The sequence below is a fragment of the Muscardinus avellanarius genome (genome assembly GCF_963383645.1).
Source record: "Muscardinus avellanarius genome assembly, chromosome: 7".
Taxonomy (NCBI): Eukaryota; Metazoa; Chordata; class Mammalia; order Rodentia; family Gliridae; genus Muscardinus; species Muscardinus avellanarius.
This window is the reverse complement of record NC_137793.1, coordinates 55,750,127-55,772,803: the sequence shown is the minus strand read 5'-3', so window position 1 is coordinate 55,772,803 and position 22,677 is coordinate 55,750,127.

Genomic DNA, 22,677 nt, shown 5'->3' with positions numbered 1-22,677 from the left:
TATTACACATATTCATATGTACCCCTCCATTGAACAACCTCAGCTTTCTTCCTCTCCTATCTTTCTGTTCAAACTTTGCTGAGATTTCCCCTCCATCATCTGAAATCCCTCTGGTACTCCCTAGCTTGGACATATTAGAGAAAACATATGTCCCTTCTCTTTCTGTGTTTGACTAATCTCACTTAAAATAATGTTCTCTAGTTCCTTCCATCTTCTTGCAAATGCTATTATTTTATTTTTCTTTATAGCTGAATAGAATTCCATTGTGTGTATTTCCCATAATTTTGCAATCCATTCATCTGTGATGGAGATCTAGTTTGGTTCCATATTTTGGCTATTACAAACTGTGCTGCTATGAACATGGGTATGCATATGTTAACGTAGTTCTCTGATTTCAACCCCTTTGGAAAGATACCCAGGAGTGGTATAGCTGGATCAAATGGTGGATCTATTCCCAGTTTTCTAAGGAATCTCCATACTGATCTCCATAGTGGCTGAACTACTTTGCACTCCCACCAACAGTGTAAAAGAGTTCCTCTTTCCCCACATCCTCGCCAGCAATTGTTGTTGTTTGATTTCTTTATGTTTGCCACTCTGGTTGGGGTTAGATGGAATCTCAATGTAATTTTGATTTGCATCTCCCAGATGGCTAATGATGTAGAACATCTTTTCATGTATCTATTGGCCATTTGTATCTCCTTTTGTGAAGTGCCTATTCATTTAAGTTGCCCATTTCTTGATTGGGTTGTTTGTTTTGCTAGGTAGAGTCTTTTGAGCTCTTTGTATATTCTGGATATTAGCCTTCTATCAGAGTGGTGGCTGGTAAAGATCTTCTCCCATTCTGTAGGCAAAAAAGCCTATTAAAGAGATAATGTAATGCAATGGAAAGAGCATAACCTTGGAATAAAAAAATGTGGATTGCACTCTCACTGCACTACTAATTAGGTGTAAGTTTTCATGGAAGTTTCTTAATTTTTCCAGTTCTCTTTTTTTCATACCTAATATGATGATAACAATTCCAAGTCAGTTACAGTGGCACACATCTGTTTTGGGAGGCTGAGACAGGAGCATCTCGGGTTCGAGGCCAGCACGATAAATTAGTGAGACTGTTTAAAAAAAAATAGAGCTGGGCATGGTGGCACACACCTCTGATCTCAGTATTTGGTATGCTAAGACAGGAGGATCACAGGTTTGAGGACAATGTAGTGAGGCTTTATTTAAAAATCAACCAAAATTAAATTAAAAGGGCTGGGGGTGTAGCTCAGAAGTAAAATGCCCCTGGGTTCAACTCCTGGTACCACATATACAAAAAACAGGACTGAGGGTGCAGTTCAAAGGTAGAATGCACCTGTGTATAATCCCCAGTGAGACAGACAGACAGACAGACAGACAGACACACACACACACACACACACACACACACACACACACACGAAAGAAAAAAGAAAGTTCTGACCACATTGGGATTTGAATACTCAGGCCTTATTACAATCACTGTTGTTTTCCTAGATTCTTCCTGAGTTCAGCACTATCTGTAGCTTCCATCTCAAGCTGCTATTTCTGGATTTTCATCTATACAAAAAAAAAAAAAAACCTCAGAATCCTCTAACATCAACATCTCTAAAGTAGAAATTCCCCATTCTGGCTGTGCATCAGAATGGTTAGAGTCAGGTTTTAGAAACCTCAGCAGAAGCTGGGGTCTGAAAGGACATGACTCCAAAGGGCACCCATGTGGGGGCAGCCTGTGGATATGATCTCTGTCCAAACAGAGAGGCAAACAGAGCTCCCCTGGGCATGGTGGCGCACAGTTGTACTTCCAGTACTGGGGTTGGAGGAGGTTAAGAAGGGAGGATTGCAGGTTTGAGGCCAGCCTCAGCAACTTAACATGACCCTGTTTGTTTGTTTTTTATTGTCTGTTTGTTTTGTTTTTCTTTTTTAAAGTTCCTGGTTTAGGCCGGTGTGCCCATCCAGACATTTCTGAGAGTCAAAGTGACAATTGGGCAGTTTATGAACACCTGGGAGAAGGTGTACTAACTGGGCCAGAAATCTCAAAGGGACTAAAATGAAAGGAAAAGGTCTGGCATTCCTGGAGAATGTGCTGCGGTGGAGGAGGGCGTCTGCCAGGAATCCAGGGCCTCAGCCATCAGTGTGTCTCTGGCTCAGTGAAGCCAGCAGAGGTGGCTGTGCGTCTGGGAATGCCACCACCGCGTTTCCCTCTCTGAGACAGAGCTTACCTGATTTCTCCACAGATGGGCAATTTTGCCTCACCTCCTGTTCTCTATCAAGAAATATCTGACCTTGCAAACACTGTTTTCTCTTTGAGCTTCTTTTTGTTGTCCAATTTTCAGTGTCCAATTGGATTTTATTTATCAATACAAAGCCCCTGTGTTAGTCGACTTTGCCTTGCTGTGACCAAATTACTTAACAACTTGGAGGAGGAAAAGTTTATTCGGCTCACAGATCCAGAGGTTCAGTCCATAATTAGCAGACTTGGGTGTTTTGGAATAAAGCTACGTAGCTTATAGCAGCCAGGAAGAAGAGGGAGGGAGGGAAGGAGGGGGAGAGAGAGAGAGTGCACACAGGCACATGAAAGGAAGAAGGGGCCAGGGATAGATGCAGTCCTTGAGGCTGTGCCCCCAGTGACCCACCTCCTTTGACCATGCCCCACCTCTCCCACCTTTGTACCTTGCTGCATTACCAGATTGTCGACAGATAAACTTTTGGGACACCCCAGACTCTATCAGCTCCCATAGGAATTGAACCCAGGGCCGCATGCCTACTAAACCAGTGCTCCACCACTGAGCTACCTCCTCAGGCCTCTTTGAGGCTGTGCTATATAGCAGCAATTCTTCCTACCCGGAGGGGTTTACCCAAGTGACCCCAGCTCTTGCTTTCTTTGGAATGGCGAGACCTCTCATTTATTCTGGGACAGTTCTGGGTTTGTAGGTCATCCTGGTCTTTATCTACAACAGGACCTTTTCTCTTTGTGATCTTGAAGTCTCATAACTATAAAATCAGAAGCACCAGAAAGTAGTGCCCAGACAGGAAAGTTGGAAATGGCTCAGAACAGGCATTTAGCACACATGTAGCTCAAGCATTTGTCATTGTGCCATATTTTCTGAATAGCTGTAGGGTTGTTGACCCACAAATCCTTCCTTAGCCTTCTTCCCACAAACACTGGTCAGCCATGGGCCAGATATTTCAGTAGGAACATTCTCGGGTAGAGCCCATGACTGATGAGTGAACTCCACACCCCCATTTCCTGGGTTAGAATGCGGTGCAGAATGAGTCTCTATCTGAAACTAGGTCAGAATCATGGATTAGAAAGGGAACAGAACAGAGAGCCCCACAGGGTAGAGCCAACTGCAGACTTCTCAGGGGTGACATGTGCTTTCTTCAAGAGTGCTTCTATCAGTGTACCCTACATTTCTTTCAGAACGGGTCCTGTAGTCAGGCATGGTGGTGCATGCCTGCAATCCCACTAATTGAGAGGCTGAGAAAGGAGGATTGCAGGTTTGAGACCAGCCTCAACAACTTATCTAGATCTTATTTCAATATAATAAATAAAAAGGGATGCCGGGCGTGGTGGCGCACGCTTGTAATCCCCGCGCTTGGGAGGCAGAGACAGGAGGATCACGCAGGTTCGAAGCTAGCCGCGCGCGCTGGCTTAGGAGACCGTTTCCAAATAAATATGTAAAAATAGGTCTGGGAGTGTAGCCCGGAGATAGAAGGGCTTCCAGAAACCCCAGTACCACCAAAAAAAAAAAAAAAAAAAAAAAAAAGGATGATGGTGTAGCTTGGAGATAGAATGCCCTTGAGTTCAAGCCTTAGTACCATCTACCCCTAAAAAAAAAAAAAAGACTTATCTTCTCCAATTTTTAGTCCTTTTCCTCTTTTTATCCTTTAATAATAATAATAACCAGTTTTGAGCACCAAACAGCAAGCAGAAGAACATTTATACTGTTATACTCTGTGTGTGTGTGTGTGTGTGTGTGTGTGTGTGTGTGTGTGTGCACGCACGCGCGCGCGTGTGTATATGAGGGGGGGGATGTTTTGCTGGGAATTGAATCCAGGGACATTCTACCTCTGAGCTACACTCCCAGCCTGATTTTATTTTTTATTTTGAAACAAGGCCTCACTAAGTTGCTGAGGCTGGCCTTGAACTTGCAATCCTCCTGTCTCAGCCTCCCAAGTACTGGTATCACAGGTGTGTGCCACTGCACCTAAATGATTTTTTTTTGTTTTTTGATTGATAAAATATGAGAAGAAAAATTCTCCTGAGCCTCTGGCCATGATTTATTTTAATAATTCTCTGAGGGGCCCTGTGTAGACAGAACTCTTCTCAAGCAGGTCAGCTGTGTTGGCCACTCTTCCACAGAGTGTCAGTGGGCAGGTTCCCAGTGCACCACTCGGAGGCAGTGAGAGGATTCACCATAATCCCCGGGAATTAGGACCAGAACTGTAGGAGCTGGGAGGTGGTGGTGAGGGCAGAACAGAGAAGGTTCTAGGCCTCTCTCACCCCCACGGTAATTGAAGTAGATTTTCTAAACTATCTGAATGGACTTGGTTAAGTTTCCTTAAGTAAAAATTGGTTTAACAACGTCCACCTTGTATGACCAATGAGAGGAGGTAATGCATAGCACATTTCACAGTGTGGAGAACGCAGTGCTTTTTCAGATAAAGGCTGCTGCTGTGCTTGGATTCCAAATTAGTTTATTAGAAGAATGGCCTCTAATACTTAAAAAAAAAAAAAAACAAGTTTGAGAATCACTTTGGCCCATGGTCCTTATTAGAAAGAACTTTTGTTTTGTTTAGGCTATTCTAGTAACAGTTTTATCCAATGTCTGGGTATCTTGTGATTCTCTGCAAGCGTTTTCAGAACTGTATTATAAATTATATAAATTTATAATATCGCCGGGCGTGGTGGCTCATGCTTGTAATCCCAGCATTTGGGAGGCTGAGACAGGAGGTTCGCAGTTCATGGACAGCCTCAGCTGCTTAGTGAGGCCCTCTGTAACTCAGTGAGACCCTGTTTCAAAATAAAGAATAAAAAATAGGGCTAGGGGTGTAGCAAGGAGGTAGAATGCCCCTGGGTTCCATCTTCTGTACTGCAAATAAATAAATAAATAAATTTATTTATAATATCAATATTCTGGGTAGTAGAGCCTTTCAGTACCCCACTCATACTTCATCACTCAGAACTGTTTCTCTGTCATGCAACAATTGCATATTTCACTCTCATATTACTTAAAGAAATGAATAAGTATCCCATACTCTTAATTCCTCAAGTAATCCAAGGCAATATGTTGGAATTTATTGAAAAGGGGGATGTTTGTCATTTTGCTCCCCAGTTAAACAGTATTAAACATGCTAATGCTATAAAAGTTGTTAAGCAAGTCTACATGATGCAGCCCATTAACAAACAAACTTATTTCCAAATAACCTGAGTGGTAGTTGATTGTGCTTTTTTTTTTCTTCAAAGTCTAACAGTATTTAATTGCAGGCAGAAAAAGTAGAGTGAACTTTATAATCAATTAAGAGTGATGAGGACTCCAAAAGCCAATCCACCTAGGAGGCCCATGATGAAAAGGTGGAGCCAGGATTGTTGCTCCTGACCAAGGGAGTTGGTAAATTCTGGAAAAATCTAGGATAAAATGTATATTCCTCATTCCTTCCCGTGTGTGTGTGTGTGTGTGTGTGTGTGTGTGTGTGTGTGTGTGTGTGTGAGAGAGAGAGAGAGAGAGAGAGAGAGAGAGAGAGAGAGAGAGAGAGAGAGAGAGAGAGAGAGAGAGAGAGAGAGAGAGACTGGGGATCAAATCTGTGGCATTCTACCTCTGAGCTACACTCCCAGCCCTATTTTATTTTTTATTTTGAAATACAGTCTCACTAAGTTGCTGAGATCCTTGATAAATTGCTGAGGCTGTCTGTGAATCTGCATTCTTCCTGTCTCAGCCTCCCAAGTACATGGATTACAGGCAATGTGCTACCCCTCCTGGCTCCCCAATCCTTTTTTTTTTGTGTGTGTGTGGTACTGGGGGTGAAAACCAGGACTGTTCTACCTCTAAGCTACACCCCCAGCCCTACTTTATAATTTATTTGGGAACAGGGTCTCACTAAGTTGCTGAGAGACTTACTAAGTGGCTGAAGCTGGCTTCGAACCTATGCGATCCTCCTGTCTCAGCCTCCCAAGTGCTGGGAATACAAATGTGCGCCACCACGCCCGGCTTCCCAACCCTTTTTATCTTACTTTGAGACAGGGATTCAATAAGTTGTCATACTTGGCCTGGAAATTGTGGTATTCTTGCCTCAGTTTCCCAAGTAGCAGGGGTTATAGGCATGCACCCCTGTGCCCAGCACAATGGAATATTATTAAGCAATAAAAAGGATCAAACAACTGACACATGCTACAACACGGATGAACATCAAAAATATTGCGCTAACTGGGAAAAAAGGCAGATGTAAAAGATCTGCATACTATATGATTTTACTGATATGAAATGTTAAAAAAAGAAAATTTATAAAGACAAAAATAACACAAATTGGTGTCTGCCTGGCCTTGAAAGTGAGGTGTTACTGCAAACAGACAACTTCTGTGGGAGTGAAAAAGTTCTAAAACTGGGTGGTGGTGATGATTAGAAGAGATAAATTTAGTAAGAAAGTCACTGAAAAGTACAGATTGATGCATTTTATAGTATATAAATTGTATCTGTGTGTGTGTGGGGGGGGCTTCAATATATTATTAAGATCTGAAAAAAATTGCCGGGTGTGGTAGTGCACACTTGTAATCCCAGTCTTGGGAGACTGAGCCAGGAGAAACGCAGGTTCAAAATCAGCCTCAGGTGCACTCTTGTAATCCCCGCGCTTGGGAGGCTGAGACAGGAGGATCGCACAGGTTCAAAGCCAGCCTCAGCTACTTAGTGAGGCTCTCAGCAACTTAGTGAGACCCTGTTTCCAAATAAAATATAAAAAACGCCTGGGAGTATAGCCCGGAGGTAGAAAGCCTCTGGGTTCCACCCCCAGTACCACTAAAAAAACAAACAAAACAAAACAAAACAAAACAAAACAAAAACAAAATCAGCCTCAGCAACTTAGCAAGACTCTCAGCAACTTTGTGAGACCCCATTTTTAAGTAATAAATAAAAGGGGCTAGAAGGGATAGTTTGAAAGTAGAATATCCCTGAGTTCAATCCCCAATACTCCCCTTGACATTTTTTTTTTTTAAGCTGGAAGAAATTGAAGATAAGGAAATCCAAACACTCTATGAAACTTGAAAGCCCAAACCAAAAAAGTATAGCTATATAGCTGGGAGACAAGAGAAAATACATTTGATTAGGAAAAAATAAGCTTGAGACTTTGGGCAGAGGTCCTTTGTTTACTGGGGGAAAGCTGTGCTGGCTTTGTTTGTTGTTGTTTTGGAGAGCCTCATTATGTTACCCAAGATAGATTTAATCAATCTCTCTCTCCCCTCCTCTCCCCTCCCCTCCTTTCCTCTCCTTTCTTTCTCTCTTTCTCTCCTTTACTGTCTTGAGCTTGAACGATTGAATCCAGGGGTATTCTACCTCTGAGCAATTTCCCCAGCCCTTTTTATTTTTAATTTTGAAGCAAGGTCTCATTAAGTTGTGAAGGGCCTCACTCAGTTGCTGAAGCTAGCCATGAACCTGTGATCCTCCTGTACCAACCTCCCAAGTACTAGGATTACAGGCATGCACAACCATGTCAGGCTCCGGCTGGGCTGTTTGGACACTTGCCCTTTGAGGAACAGGGAGAGAGCAACTGAATAGGAATGTGAATGAGCACCATCTTTTCTGGATTCTGAAAATAGCATCCCATCAAGGGTGCACTTACATAAGTGACTGACACATTGTTACTTTCTGAACTCTCCCAGCCAATCATGTGGTGGAGGATGGGAAACCACTGGATCACATTTTAACATCACCATCCCTCCTGCCTCAAGACAAAGCTGATTTTCCATGTCTGCTTATAGTTACTCTTGCCTTTGCAAGAAAAGGAGGTGGAATTAGTGTGAATGTAGGTGTTGTAGCTCCACAGCTGTAGCCGTCATGCCTTAAAAAGGAAAGATCACCTTATTCTTTTGGTGTTAAAAAGTCTCAGGCAACTGACAAGTTTAAGAACATTACGTTTCTTGGAATAATTTTTAGATATTTCTAACAATAAACTCTTGAGAGGGGGAAGGCAGAGGGATAGAACGAGTGAGGGAAAGAGACAGTTCAGATAAGGAACTATAGAACAGAAGATGCAATTTTTGAGATAGAGAACATTGTAAGGTCAACCCTGAATATATTATTTAGTGTTGGATTCCATAGTCCCTGGATTACTGTGATTTTACATTTGGTCAGCCATAATATGCAAAGTGTGTTTGGATTCCTGCCCTAAGATTAGAGTCTAAAGGACTAGAATTTCGTAACAACTACATTGTACAGAATTATGGATACAGAAGTGTGCCAACATGGGAATATGAGTGTTGTTCACTCTGGAAACAGATTACAGAGGGCTTATTGTAGAAAATTTAAGAATATGATGCATTATTTGATTTAAGAACAGTTGGCACATGCTCTATAATCTCAGCTAGTTGGCAAGCTGAGGCAGGAAGTTCCAAGATTGAGGACAGCCTCAGCAATTTAACAAGACTTGTATCACAATAGGAAGTAGTGATGCATGCCTATAATCCAAGTACTTGGAATGCTGAGACAGGAGGATTGCAGTTTCAAAGCCAGTCTCAGCAATTTAGTGAGCTTCTCAATAACTTCATGAGACCCTGTTTCCAAATAAAAAAAATAAAATAGGGCTTTGAAGTATAGCTCAGACGTAAATGCGCCTGGCCTCAACCCCACAAATGCACACATGTGAACATGCACACATGCATACAAAAACCAACCAATCAACAAACAAAAAATAAAATACAATAGAAAGGGTTGGGAATGTACTTCAGTGGTAGAGTGCTTGCCTAACATGTACAAGAAACCCTAGTTTAATTCCTTCCCAGTACTGAAAAATTAACAAAATTGCAAAATTTAACAATCTAAAACTTCAAAAAAAATTTATTTTAAATTAATAGCCACATTACAAAGCAATGAGACAGGCAGAATTAATTTTAATAATATATTTTAGCCTAATATATTTAATATATTATGATTTCAACATGAAGTCAACATAAAGAATTCATGAATGAGACTGCTTACATCTCTTTTTCTCTCCCCTAAGTCTTAATTTAATTCAGTCAATCCGTTTGAACTAGTCTCTTTCTTCTCTTTTCTTTTCCTTTTTTGTTTTGTTTTGTTTTGATTTTCCTTTTTTTTGCAGTACTGGGGATTGAACACAGGAGAATTCTACCTCCAAACTACATCCTCAGCCCTGTTTTTTATTTTGGAATAGGCTCTCACTAAGGTGTGGATTGCCTCTTGCCTCACTAAGTAGTTGAAGCTGGCCACGAACCGGTGATCCTCCTGTCTCAGCCTCCCAAGTACTGGGATCACAAACGTGCACCACCAAGCCCAGTGAACTAGCCACTTTTCAAATGCTCCTCAGCCAATGTGTGGCTGAAACTTTGGAATTGGCAACACAGTTCCAGAATAAAAAGGACTAAAAAGACACAACAACTGAACAAGATATAGGATCCCATTTTGGAATAAAGTAGCTATAAGGAAAACATCCCACAATTCTAAACAATGTCAGTGATCCTGTCTTCTAAAATATATCACCGATTTATGTCTAAACAATCACTGAAGTTCCTCTTAAGTTTTCTTTTTACATTTTTATTTAGAGGCCAGCCTGGACAACTTAGTGAGACCCTGTGTCAAAATAAAATAGAAAGGGCTGGGGATGTCCTTCAGTGAGAGAGCACATGCTGAACATGTATGAGCATCTGAGTGGATCTTGAGCACCCCACAGGTGCTCACAGTAAGCAAATGATACATTTAAAACATTTTTAGTGTATTCACAACTTGTGCAACTATCATTACAACTTAAGTTTAGAACATTTTCATCACCTGTTGGATTTTAGTAATACATATGTAAGCTTCCAATTAGCACATATTTTGCAAATAGTTTCCCATACTCTGTGAAAGTTCATTTGGAGAATTTCTAGTTATGAGGTTGGCTCTTTACCTAATTAAATTTAGCTACACATTTATTTTCAAAGTACGTTTGTAATGGTGTTGAACTAATTGAGGTCTGTGGGAAGTTTTTGCTATCAGCTCTTCCATTTACATATTTCTGCATTCAAAAATAGATTCAAAATAAACAATAAAAAGTGTACCCAATTTTTAAGGCATAAAATTACTTTTACATAGAATAGATTAGACACAATCATGTTTGTAAACAGCCAGAATTTGAATCTACTTAACCAATATTCAGTGAAACATGAAGCTTTCAAATTGTACCTTGAAGCCTGATACAGAGACACATGCCGTTAGTCTCAGCTACTTGAAAGACTGGGGCAGAAAGATCACAAGTTCCAGGCCAAGCTGAGCTATTTAGTGAAACCCTTTCTCAAGATAAAATATAAGAAAGGACTAGGGATGTACTGCAGTGTTAGAACACTTGCCTGGTATGTACTAGGCCTTAGGTTCTATCCTCAGCATGGAAAAGAAGAAAAGAAATTGTACCTTAGAATCTGTGCATAGATTGTGTGGATAAGGACATACAATAGTAAATATAAGAACATCAGGTATTTATACTGAAAAGGAATAATAATTCAAAGAAGAATATCAAAAGAAACCATAAAAATCATGTTTTTCATTGCTAGAAGAAATCAAGAGTCAATGTTTGAATAACAAGCACTGGACATCTGCTTTAAAGTAATGCATCAGAAATGCAGTATTTACTACTTTTTAGATACCTTCTCAGATTTACATAGCAGACGACAAACTTTTGGAAGTTTTAGCTAAATTATAGAAAGCTATTTTCTGACAAAGTTTCTGGTGGAGAAAACACAGGTACAGATACTTTCTTTTACTTCATTTCTGGCCATTAGTATTAATTTTTATGGTATTACTGAAAGTTATTTTGTCATATAGAATGAAGTGTTAAAAAAAAAACTTCTGAGAGATATTTTACTATTGCATCGATCATCCTTGAAAACCAATTTCTTTTTTGCAGTTTTGAGAATGGAATCCAGGACCTTGAACATGCTTGGCAAGCCCCACCACCACTGAGCTACAACCCCAGCCTTTTTTATTTTTATTTTTTAAATTTTAGACAGGGTCTTGCTCAGTTGCCCAGGCTAGCATCAAACTTCTGAACTTTCTGCCTCAGCCTCTGGAATAGCTGGGATTACAGGTGTGCATCACTATGCCCAGGTGGAAAATTACTTTTATGTTTAGTTTCTTAAAAAATAAAAAAAAACTATGCCATCATAACAAATATATATACTAATGACTTCCTTTTTGGAAATGACTCTGTCAGAGTCTGAGGGTGGGTGAATGACTCACATTTGATGCTTGCAAGTATCAAATGCTGGGACAGGCAGTTCCTCATGCGTTACTTGATTCAGTAAACACAGTCAACCCCATGAAGCCAGCTTTATATCTTCATTTTACAGAGGATGCTTAGGAAGCATTAGCAAAGTAAGCAAGGTGACATAGGATCACGTAGTTTCAAACTGGTTAGTGGACTTGAATCCAGATGTGTCTACAGGGCAGGCACCAGCTATCTGCCCCTCTCTTCCCACATTTTTCTTCTTTGTAGCAAATGACTAGTACAAACCTGGGCAGATAGTTTCCTCATTTATGAACCAAAATTATTACCCCTGTAGCCCTCTCCATCTCACAGGATATCTAATATAAAGTAAATCAATTGCCTGAATGCAGGTTAAGGTTTGCTCTACTGAAAAAGCTCATAACTCTTTTTATTTGCAATTCCGTCATCATGTCTTCTAAGGAAAAAAAATCCTCTTTAATATCAAACGTGAGCTGGGCAAGGTAGTGCATGCTTATAATCCCAGTACTTGGGAGGCTGAGACAGGAAGATTGCAGGTTCACGGATAGCCTCAGCAATTTCACAAGACACTTAGCAATTTAGCAATGCTCTGTTTCAAATAAAAAAGAAATAAAAGGGGCTGGCAGTGTAGGTTAGAGGTAGAATGTTCCTGGGTTCAATCCCCAGTACCAAAAATAAGATAAAATAAATTAAAGAGCTGGGTGTGGTGGTTCATGCATATAATCCCAGGACTTGGGAGGCTGAGACTGGAGGATCACAAGTTTGTGGCCAGCTTCCTCTACTTAGTGAGGCCCTTCACCACTTAGTGAGACCCTGTTTCAAAATAACGAATAAAAATGGGGGTATAGCTTGGAGATAGAATGCCCCTGGGTTCAACCCCCAGTTCTAAAAGTATAAAATATGAAATGAAATAAATTAAATTAAAAATCAAACAAGGAGAAAATACAGACGAGATGTATAAAGGAAGCAAAAAGCCCAGTGAATTCATAAAGTCATAAACTGGAAGTTAGGAAAATATGTTAGGGGTCATGTGATCGCCCAATTCAGCAAATAAAGGAACCCCCAGACAAATGTTCTGTAATAACAAGAATTTCTAGTCAGTGTGGGGACAGATCAGCTCCTGGGGTGCTTAGTGTTTCATAAGGTACAATGCCCCTATTGCTGGCATTGATGAAGCAAAGGGTCATGTTGGCCAGGCCATGTCCCAGGGAACATGGGAAGAGGCCTGTGGCACACAACCAGCTAGGAAATGAAAATGACAGCCAGAAAATGAGCCAGTCAGCCCATCAGGCCACAGGGACTGACTTCTACCAACCATGTGGGCTTGAAATAGATCTTTCCCCAGCCAGTTCTTGAAATGAACCACATCCTGACCAATACCTTGGTTTCTGCCTTTGTAAGATCCTGAAACAAAGTCATGCCTGGATAAATGACCCACAAACAATGTGAAATAAGTATGTGTTATTTGAAGCTGCTAAATTTCCTGTAGTATTGCTATGCAGTGTAAGTAACTAATATATTCCCCTTCAGATATTTTTCTTCCTATTCCTTTTTTTTGTCTTCTTTATGTCCTTTCCTTTAAAATATCTCCTCTTTTCACTCTTCTCTCTCTCCCCCCTGTTTTAGAAAAGAATATCAATGCCCATCTCAATAACATGCATGGGTAAGGGGAAAGTGTGGGACGGGGTCCAGAGGAAAGCACACTAGTTGCTGTGCATGAGTTTCTATCATGCTGAACCTCATTAAAATGTATAATTACAGCACACCAATTGTGTGTGTGTGTGTGTGTGTGTGTGTGTGTGTGTGTGTGTATTTCTGATAATTGAACCCCAGGGCATTCTACCTCTGAGCTACACTGCAACCCCATTTCATTTCATTTTATTTTATTATTTTTCGGTAGTGGGGATGGAACCCAGGGGCATTCTACCTCAGAGCTACACCCATGGCCCTATTTTTTATTATTTCTTTTGAAACAGGGTCTCACTGAGTTGAAAAGGGCCTCACTAAGTAGCTGAGGCTGTATATGAACCATGATCCTCCTGTCTCAGCCTCCTGAATGCTGGGATTACAAGTAGGTGCCACCATGCTCGACTTCCCATTTTATTTTTTATTTTAAAACAGGTTTTCATTAAATTGCGAGGGCCTTACTAAGTTGCTGAAGCTGGCTTCGAACCTGCTATCTTCCTGTCTCAGTTTCCTAAGTGCTGTCATCACGGGTATGTGTCACCACACCCAGCTAAATAAAACATTTGTTGAGAGAGGGGAGGGGAGAGAGAGAAAGAGAGAGAGAAAGAGAAAGAGAAAAAGAAATGGACTTTTCTGCCATTCTTCATCCAGAATATTCTCTTTTCTCTTGAGATATGGCAGGCAATAACTTTGGCATTCATCTTTGTATAGGATTGAGTGAAAAATGGAATTGTGTGCAAGAGCTTGGATTTTTTTTTTGGACCAGAGATCATTGGGTTTGAATCCTATTTCTTCTATTTAACATTTATGTGAATATGGACAAGTTATTTAACTTCTTTAAACTTCACTTGCAGTAAAGTGGGTATAAAAAGCTTATTCTCTGCAGGGTCAGTAGTTAATGGCTCTCCCTAGCAGTCTCAGCTAGTGTTAACTCCTGGTCGAGTACCTAAAAGAAAGCTAATCATTCACTCTTTTAAAATTAGCCTCCTTCTCCGAGGCTGGGATCGGAGCCTGCCGAGGGGTTAAGCCGGTGCTGGGGCCTCCGAGGCCGGAATTGGAGCCTGCCGAGGGGTCAGGCCGGTGCTGGAGCTAGCGAGGCCGGCATTGGAGCCTGCCATGAGACAAGGCCGGTGCTGGGGCCTCCAAGGCCGGGATCGGAGCCTGCGGAGGGGTTAGGCCGGTGCCGGGACCAGCGGCCTGCATTGGAGCCTGCTGCAAGGCAAGGCTGGTGCCGGGGCCTCCGAGGCCGGGATTGGAGTCTGCCAAGGGGTTAGGCCGGTGCCAGGACCAGAGGCCTGCATCGGAGCCTTCTGTGAGGTAAGGCTGTTATTGAGGCCTCCAAGGCCGGGATCGGAGCCTGCCGAGGGGTTAGGCCGGTGCCGGGGCCAGCGGCCAGCATCGGAGCCTGCCATGAGGCAAGGCCGGTGCCGGGGTCTCGGAGGCCGGGATCGGAGCCTGCCGAGTGGTTAGGATGGTGCTGGGGCCAGCGAGGCCGGGATCGGAGCCTGTCACGAGGCAAGACCGGTGCCGGGGTCTTGGAGGCCGGGATCGGAGCCTGCCGAGGGGTTAGGCCGATGCCGGGGCCATCGGTTAGCATCGGAGCCTGCTGTGAGGAAGGCCAGTGCTGGGGCCTCCGAGGCCGGGATCAGAGCCAGCTGAGGGGTTAGGCCAGTGTCGGGGTCAATGAGACCAGAATCAGGGCCTTCCATGAGGCAAGGCCGCTGCTTGAGCCAGCGAGGTCTGGATCAGTCCACAAGGTAGCCAGGCCACAACTGGGGATGTCAAGAGTGGGATCAGTATTTGCAATGCGGCATGCACAGAGAAATATCACAGAAAATTAAAACCAGATGCTTCCCCTAATCAGCAATAACTAGGAGGAAAGGGGCAACAGGAAGTGGTCGAGCTATAGAAAGGGTCCTATAGTGAAACAATTAAGGTGACCAATCAGAGGGTATGGAATAGGGGAGGATGGAGCCTCTTTAAAAAGCAGGAGGTACATAAACATATGTATCAAAGTTAATCACCAAACAAGCATGGAATCGAGGGAGGGGGAGGGAATGGGATGGGGACTGGATGAGGGCTAATTGGATGATGTGTGCTTGTATATCCTCTCAAGTCTTGTATTCCAATGTGATGTATGATTACAATGCACCAATAAAAATAAATTTAAAAAAATTAGCCTCCTACCAGCACAGCTGTGACATATTGAAGAGATGCCTGTCTCCTTCTTGGCCTTGAATTACATAACCAAGGCTTCTCTCTGTTTTCACAGCCTTACTATGTACCAGGAGATAAAAAGGAATTATGAGAAAAAAAATTTGTTGTACTATGCCTTGCACTGCTATGCTTCTAGAACTTCAAAGAAACTATTTGTGCAATTAATTTTTATTTATTTATTTATTATTTATTTATTTTGTGGTACTGGGGATGGAACCCAGGGGCATTCTACCTCTGAGCTACACCCCCAGCCCTATTTTTTATTCTTTATTTGGAAACGAGGTCTCACTGAGTTTCAAAGGGCCTCACTAAGTAGCTGAGGTTGTCTGTGAACCGAAATCCTCCTGTCTCAGCCTCTGAAATGCTGGGATTACAAACATGTGCCACCACACCTGGCTGATTATATTTAATTTGTGCAGAATTTCCCTTACAATCCACTTCTCCCCAGCAAACTTTGAGCTCAATGAAGAATGTGAATAGATGCATCAAGTATCAACGTCTTTTATATAGAAGACTCAAAGCTCCACCAGAAAAATGATTAGAATCAACAAATATAGTGAAGTTGAAGGGTACAAAATTAACACACAAGAATGAGCAGCACTGCTATGCACCAATAGAAATGATCTGAAATAGAAATAAAGCAATACCACTTACAATAATAAAAATTAAACTTATAGAAATACCCAAAGAGGTGAAACATCTCTACAATGAAAACTATAAAACACTGATTAAAGAAATTGAAAAGAATATAAAGTGGTACCTTTTTGTCTCCAGACATTGCATTTACTAAGTGCAGGGGTCAAGCATCTACCTGACCCTTGCCTCTATTGTATTGGACAGTATTGGTTGCTCATCAACTATGGGTGCTTTGAAGCAGCACAGGGAGTTTACCTTCCCTACACCAGGTCAGGTCACAGAGGAGAGGAGGCAAACAGAAGCACTGATTGTCTCTATACATTTTTTAGGGCTAAAGGCTTTGTCTCTAAGGCTTTTTACTATAGGTTAATCACTAGAACAAAGGGCAAAGAGAGAGGGGAACTCTGCATTGTAACAGCTGCCACCCCTTTTCTGACTGAGTGCTGCTCAGCACCCAGGCCCTGACTACTTTTTATATTTTTGAAGTTAATACCAAAGCAATTTTCCAATACTAGCACAAAATCACTCTTCAAGCTGGTTGCACTGATTTATACTCCCACATTGTCTCTCAGCATTTAATATTATGAGACTAATTTGATAGTCAAATGTAGGTCAAATGGTATTTTATTTTATTTTTCTCCTATCAGTGCTGGGGGTTGAACCCAGGGACATTCTACCACTGAGCTAGACCTCTAGATCTTTTTTATTTTTTAGAGACAGGGTCTTGCTAAATAACGCAGGTTGTCTTCAAACTTGCAATCTTCTTGCCTCAGCCTCCTAAATAGTTGGGATTTTATCAAATGATTACATATTAAATACATAATCAAATATCTATGTGATCTATGCAATCAGTTGTTTCCTCCTGAGTTTGTGCTTTTTTTGTGTGGGTCTGGGATGGAACCTGGGGGCATTTGACCTCTGAGCTATACCCCCTACCATGTTTTTTATTCTTTATTTTTAAAAATTTTTTATTGGTTCATTGTAGTCATACATCTTAATGGGATAAAAAGATTTGTGGAGAAATACATGCACACATCACCCAATTAGCCCTTACCCAATCCCCACCTCAATCCCCCCCCTTTCATTTTTGGCTTGGTGATTGACATTAATATATTTATTAAAGTACATCATATGCATTATAGAATTTCCCTCTTCTCCCCTCCCATCCCCTCACTTAGGTCACATTATTTGCTCATCTATAGAATCTCCTTCTTCTTCTAGAGTTCCTCCTGTTGCCCATTTCTCCCTAGCTTTCACATATTAGGGAAAGCATCTGATTTATTTTATTTTGTTACTGACTAATCTCACTTAGCATAATGTCCTTGAGTTCCATCCATTTACCCGTAAAAGATGCAATTGTGTTTTTCTTTATGGCTGAGTAAAATTCCATTGTGTACATATCCCACAGTTTTGTAATCCATTCATCTGTTGATGGACATCTTGGCTGGTTCCATAGTTATTTGGCAATGGGGAATTGTGCGGCTATGAACATAGATACACATGCATTGCTTTAGTAATTTTGTTTCCTTTTTGGGGGGTAGATACCGAGAAGTGGTATTGCTGGATCAAATGGTAGGTTTGTTTCCATTCTTCTGAGGATCCTCCATACTGTTTTCCAGAGTGGTTGCACTAATTTACAATCCCACCAACAATGTTTTAGAGTTCTCCCTTCTCTGTGCCCTCGCCAGCATTTGTTGTTGTTTGTGTTTTGTGATTGCCATTCTAATTGGAGTTAGGTGAAATCTCAGGGTAGTTTTGATTTGCATCTCTTTGATTGCCAATGATGATGAGCATTTTTTCATGCATTTATTGGCCATTTGAATTTCTTATTTTGTGAATTGTCTATTTAATTCACTTACCCATTTTTAGATTGGGTTATTTGTTTTCTTACTGCTGAGTTTCTTGAGTTCTCAGTATATTCTAGATATTAGTTCTCTATCAGAGGAGTAGGTGGCAAAAATCTTCTCCCATTCTGTTGACTCTTGATTGAGGTTCTTGATAGTTTCCTTTGCTATACAGAGCTCTTCAGTTTAATACAATCCCATTAAATTGATTCGCCTTTTAGTTTTGATATTGATTCACCTTTTAGTTTTTTGTGCCTTTGGGGTCTTGTTGAGAAAGTTTTTACCTGTGCCTATTTTTGAAGTGTGGGATCCTTGCTCTCTTGGGTCTCTGGTCTGATTTCTAAGTCTTCTATCCATCTTGAATTTACTTTTGTGCAGGGTGAGAAAGTGGAGTTTACTTCTATTTTTCTGCATATGGTTAGCCAGTTTTGCCAACACCATTTGTTGAAAGGGCTATATTTTTTCCAGTGTATGTTTTTGACCACTTTGCCAAAAATCAACTGTTCATAAATGTGTGGATTTGTTTTTTAATATTCTTTTCTGCTCCATTGGTCTATGTATTTCTTTTGTGCCAGTACCATGCTATTTTTTTTTTATTATAATGGCTTTGTAGTATAGTTTAGAGTCAGGTATTGTGATTCTTCCTGCATGGATTTTGTTGCTGAGAACTACATTGGCTATCCTGCATATTTTGTTGTTCCAAATGAACTTAAGGACTGATTTTTCTATGTCTATAAGGAATTATCTTGGTAATTTAATGGGCATTACGTTGAATCTCTAGCTCACTTTTGGAAGTATGGTCATTTTAATGATATTTATTCTGCCTATCCATGAACATGGAAGATATTTCTATCTTCTAAGATTTTCTTCGATTTATTTTTTCAATGTTTTATAATTTTTTTGTAGAAGTCTTTTATCTCCCTGGTTAAGAGGCTTATAGAACTGATCAACAAATTCAGCAAAGTGTATGGATACAAAATCAATCTTAAAAATCAGAAGCTTTTCTGTACACCAACCATAAGTCCACTAAAAAAGAAATTAAAAAACACTTCCACTTAGGATTTCCCACAAAAGAATAAAATATTTAGGAATGTTCTTTCTTTCTTTCTTTCTTTCTTTCTTTCTTTCTGTACTGGCTGTACCAGTATTGGGAATGGCTTAGAAAGATTTGAGAAAGCTCTAATTATTAACAGATATATTTCAGAAATAACTGTCAAAATGGCAGACCTGGAGAGAGAAAGGCTTGGCTTGGTCAGGAAGCAAACAACTATTGAAACTCAAATTGACTTAGCTAAAAGTAATTAGCAAGTCAATAGGAGAGGGGAACTAGGCCTTTCTCTGTCTAAAGACAAATCTACATGATTAGAGAAGCTAGCTAGGATGGGAGGAGGGGTCGACCTTCGTGAATGGAGACACCTTGCCACACCTTGCTGGTGGAGGAACCTTACAGGGATGTGTACTACGTCAGAATTATTTAAACAAGATGGAGGACTTCCGGGAAGATGGCGACAAGAGAAAAGCGGGGCTTAAGAGCCCTGCTAACAACCAATCTCCATTACCACAAAATCAGCGCCTTTCATAGCCAGAAAAAACCATCACCAGAGAAACAAAAAAATCACCAGGCTCCAGAGAGAAAGCGGACTGAGAACAGAGCTCAGAGTCACAGAGGAGATACACCAGCCTCACGCCCGAGGATGAGGCAGCAGCGCCATACTGCCAGCAGCAGCGCCATACTGCCAGCGGCAGCGGCGAATTCACCGGACAGCTACAGCAAGCCGAGGTGAGCCTCTGTGGAACAGCCAGGCGGGATTTTTCAGTGCAGGAAACATCTAAAGCTCCCAGTGGCTGAGCTCAGCACACGCTGCAAGGACTCAGAGTGGAATTCAAAACCAAGAAGAAACAAGCCAGCCTCACGGCCGAGGGCGTAGCAGCGGTGCCATATTGCCACTGGCGGCAGCAGCAGTGAATTCAACGAGTCCAGTACAGCTACATCTGCGAACTCAAGAACAGTGAGTCAAATTGTGGGCCACAGAGGAGAAATCCCAGTACTGTACTTCCCGGGACTCGACCCAGTGGGGGAATGGCGGTGGCAGAGATATCACACCATAGGAGAACGTGCAACCTGGCACCCCCCATAGTTTAAAGCAGCCTCTATCAACTCCCTGGGTCGGAGACTCTGTGATACAACCCAGTAAAGGAGTAGTGGGGTCTGAGATACTACAGACTCGAGATCCACAGCACCTTAAGTGAAGTCATAGTGACCCAAGGAAAGAACCCAGAGAAGGCACAAGCTTCTGAAATCATGGGAAAGAGGAATAACAATGGAGCAATGAATGCCCACAACCCCACAACATCAGAACCCGATAAAACAGAAAATCAGAGATTTCTAGAAGATCAAATCAGGAAAATAAATGTAGAAATAATAGAGGTGCTTTGAAAAGAACTCAGAGAGAGCCAAAAAGAGATAAAGGATGCAATTAATGAAGTAAAGGCCTCAATTCAAAGCACAAACAACCGATTAGAACACATGGAGAACAGAATCTCGCTCTTAGAAGATGATCATTCCAAAAATGAACGCATAGTTTCTAATCTAGAAAAAAATATCCAACAGCAGGAATCTGACATTGAAGAAATATGGGCCCATTTTAAGAGAGCTAACCTAAGAATAATTGGAATAGAGGAGGGAAAAGAAAGTGATACCAAAGGGATCAACAATCTCTTCAAGGAAGTAATAGCAGAAAATTTTCCAAACATAGAGCAAGAGGTTGATACACAGATCCAGGAAACTTATAGAACTCCCTTTAGACAGGATAGGAGAAGAGGATCCCCACGCCACATAATTGTCAAAATGACCAATGTGGAAGCCAAGCAGAGAATCTTAAAGGCAACAAAAACAAAGGGCCAAGTGACATTCAGAGGCAAACCAATTAGAATCACTCCAGACTTCCCAAACCAAGTCATGAGAGCCAGAAGGGCTTGGAGTAACATATTCCAAACTCTGAAAGAAAACAACTTCCAGCCAAAAATTTCCTACCCAGCAAAACTTTCTATCAAATTAGATGGAGAAAAAAGAAGCTTCCATGACAAACAGAAACTGAAGGAATTTATGTCTTCAAAACCAGCACTAGAGAAAATACTCAAAGAGATTAACTACAAAGAAGAAATAGGTAACACACTCCAGAACTGGAGAAACAAGATTTTCCATCCAACAGACACCTAAGATTGGTTATCTGTGGAGATTCATTATTTATGTTAGTCTTTTACCTATCTCTAAATTGTATTGTTTGCCTTCATTGTTGTTAATTTTTAGGATGTCTAGTTGGAATATTAATATACCTTCAGATATAGCATTTGGAAATATTTATCCCATTCTATCAGTAACTTTTAACTCTGTTTTCATTGTCTTTGGATATACAATATGCTTTTATTTTTTTGGGAGTTTGTATACTCTTCTGTTGCCTGTGCCATTGAAATCATATCCAAGAAATCACTGCCAATTTCAATGTTGTGAGGTTTTATGACCCAGATTTTCTTCTAAAAGTTTATAGTCTTAAGATTTATATTTAGGTCTTTTATCTATTTTGAGTTAATATTTGTATATGGGATTAGGTAAGGGTCCTGGCTAGTTATGTATGATCTTATATTTTCTGACGGTGTCCAACATTTTCTTATAAATAATCTTAAGAGTACTATGTGTACTTCAAAGTTATGAATAATTATAAAGTCACAGTTAAAGTTGTAGACATAATGAAATGACAAGTAAATTTAGCACCTAGAACTGTGCTCACCTTTTCAACCCTTTTGTCTCTAACATTTCCTGGTCTCTTCATCCTATCCCTCCACACCACCACCCACACACTGATTAGGACTTCCAGGGACTTGTCTGTAAATAGTTTTAAAAGTCAAGTAACACTGCAAGGTTTTGAAGAAAACATAGCTGGTTTAGCAATTAAATCAGGTAATTTTAGCCTCACTGCAGAGACACATGTGCCTGTTTTCTTGTGGGGCTGAGACGGATGGAACCCAAGGCCTTGGCCTGCTGAACTTGTCCTCTACCACAGAGCCACATTCCTAGCCCCTTGTCAGTTATAATATATCCAACAACTCAAAAATTCTTTTATCTGTTTGCTTTACTTCTAATTTTCATGTCAGAGGTTTACCTAACAGGCCTGTTCATCTGTTCATCATTTGCTATTGGTTCTTTTTTAATATATACTGAGGATTGAACTGAGGAGCATTCTTCTATACCCCAGCCCTACTTTATTTTTATTTATTTATTTATTTATTTATTTATTTATTTATTTATTTATTTATTGGTACTAGTGTTTGAACCCAAGGGCATTCTACTTTAAAGCTGTACCCCTCCAGCACTACTTTATTTTTTGTTTTGAAGCAGGGTATCCTAAGTTGCAGAGGGTCTTGCTAATTTGCTGAGACTGGCCATGAGCTTGTGATTCTCCTGTCTCAGACTCCCAAGGTCTGGGTTCAGGCATGTGATGCCACACCTAGCTTGGTTCCATTTAAAAGTGACCGATGGATATTATTTTAGAGTTATCTCTGTGCTACAAATATTAGTATTTTCTTTTGGCTCTCCTTTTGTGCTACAGTGGGTAAGGAATATAGGAAGTACCACCACCAGGAAAAGGAATTGCAGTCTCACCATTTAATATGTAGATCTGAATTTAGCCTTCTATAGGCTTTGTTTTGTTTGTTTGTTGTTGGTTTGTCATTTGTTTGTTTGTATTACTGGGGATTAAACTCAGGGGCCCTCTAACACTCTTCTCATTTTTTACTTAGAGGAAGGTGTCGGGGCCCACTCGGCTAGACCTGGATGGGG